The following is a 2,040-nucleotide window of genomic DNA, read 5'->3' as shown; positions in this document are numbered from 1 at the left end:
GATGGACGTCAACCACCAGAAGGTGGAAAAGGAGATGAACCCTGCAGAGTCCAGGGGGTGGGTCCTGGAGACAGGTGAGACAGACAATGCTTGGTGATATGACTTAATTGACATCGCAACATGGACCAAACGTGAATATGTTTGTTTGTCTATGTGAGGATGTCTTCCATATGTGTCATGACACATTGAGCCACATATATTACACAATTCAGAACTGTTTTATTATAGGTTTATATAGGGGCCGTGTCCACAAAAAAAGTTTTTTGATCTGTCAGTGGCAGCACCTTTCTGCCATAGTACTTATAAGAGTACTTAGCGCAGTACCTATTATTATAGTACTTGGAGGCCATGACATAATGTCATATTGGTGACATCAGGGATCTGTCTTCACCGCATCTTTACCATTCTGTGTTAAAAACGCGCTAGCTAGTCAGGGCCCCATTCTGTGGCAGTTTTTTCCCCGTTAAATCGGGATAATGGACCTGCGCCGCCCCAATAGGTTATTCTAGCACCTGCTCTACCCGTCACCATTATGCCGACGTGGATGTAAAAAAAACGGAGACCCGGCTCAGCCGGTGCCGACGGGCCGGGTCGGGTCCCGTTGGGTTTGGGCTAAAATCTTAAGCACTTACATTTTTTATAAGATGATAGTATCATCTACTGTGATTTTCATTTTGGCTACTGTCTCATTAAACCCATGCTGCGGGTGAATATTATATTATAGCCTATATTATATATATTAGCCTATATTATTATTATATTCCCCGCGTAAACGCTACGTTCATGACCCCCCAAAATAACCATATTTGAACTGGGGACCCCCCCATTTTGTTTGACTCGGTTCCACAGATAAATATTGTGAAAATAGCAGATCTACAAGCTCGCCAGGCGTTGGGTGCTCCATTGTGGTCTCGACCCACAGGTTGAGAACCACTGCATTAAAAGCTCCAAGCAAGTTACATGTCTAGTATGTTGTTGACCACGTAATGTAATATTTTTGGTTTAGTGTTAGGCTTCTCCGTGGCGCGCGCGCCTCATTGCATGCTGTCCAAAATAACAGATCTGTAAGCTGTCGACAAACATGACGCAGCGCCGTTGATAGCTTGTATGTCTGTTATTTTGGGTAGGTAGGCGACGCACATACGCATCGCAGCAATGTGTCTGGGTTTGAGAGGCTTTGATTGATGTAAACTTAAAGTTTAGCTCTGTTCGGGATTACTGAACAAAGGTGGATGATGAAAGATAACGGGGACAATATTGATGTAAGTTAGTTAACTTTAACTGCGTCACTTCAGAGGAAACTATGGAGCTACTATAGAGATGTTTACACACCCCTGGAATCCATTAATGGTGGAAATAGAACAATACAGCCAACGTGAGTACATAGGCTATAGACCTTTCCTAAAACTGTCCAATTTAGTATACCCATGTGCTACTGTTTGTCTGTGTACCACGTAGGAGCGTTGTCGCAACATGATGTAATTAATTATTTGGGAGCAGCTGGTGTGTACCAATAGTATACATATTTTAAATGGCTTTCATATACTATTCCGGATCTGACTAATATGACAAGCTTATTGTGAACACAATAGGCTACAAATTAATATAAAAATGTATTTGGATAAAATAAAAAAAAAGAAGGAAAACAAGCCCAATGTGGCTTATAATAATCAGACCAGGCAACAGTGCAGACAGGTAGATAGGCTAGAGCATATATTGGATCGGGATGACGGCTAGCGCAGTCTTCTCTTAAAGGCAATGGCTTCTGGCACGGTGATTGGTTTTATCATTGTAACGCCCAAACCACACCTATGCATAATGTAACGGGTAGCTCAGGTGTTTGGCGGGTGAGGGGGGTGCCATAGAATACCGAATTTTGCGGGGAAACGCCTCTTGCCTAGACCAAAATCCCTAATTAGTGGTTTGTTCAAATTTCACCTGGAATAGGGCCCCGTTTGAGCGCTCTTGGCATCCAGCATTTTTTGGTGGAGGGCCCTGGGCACCTCGAGTAGAAAACAGTACGACTTTTGGAGAGGAGCG

This window comes from Gymnoscopelus braueri (genome assembly GCF_963280865.1).
Source record: "Gymnoscopelus braueri genome assembly, chromosome: 1".
Taxonomy (NCBI): domain Eukaryota; kingdom Metazoa; phylum Chordata; class Actinopteri; order Myctophiformes; family Myctophidae; genus Gymnoscopelus; species Gymnoscopelus braueri.
This window is presented reverse-complemented; position numbering follows the sequence as displayed.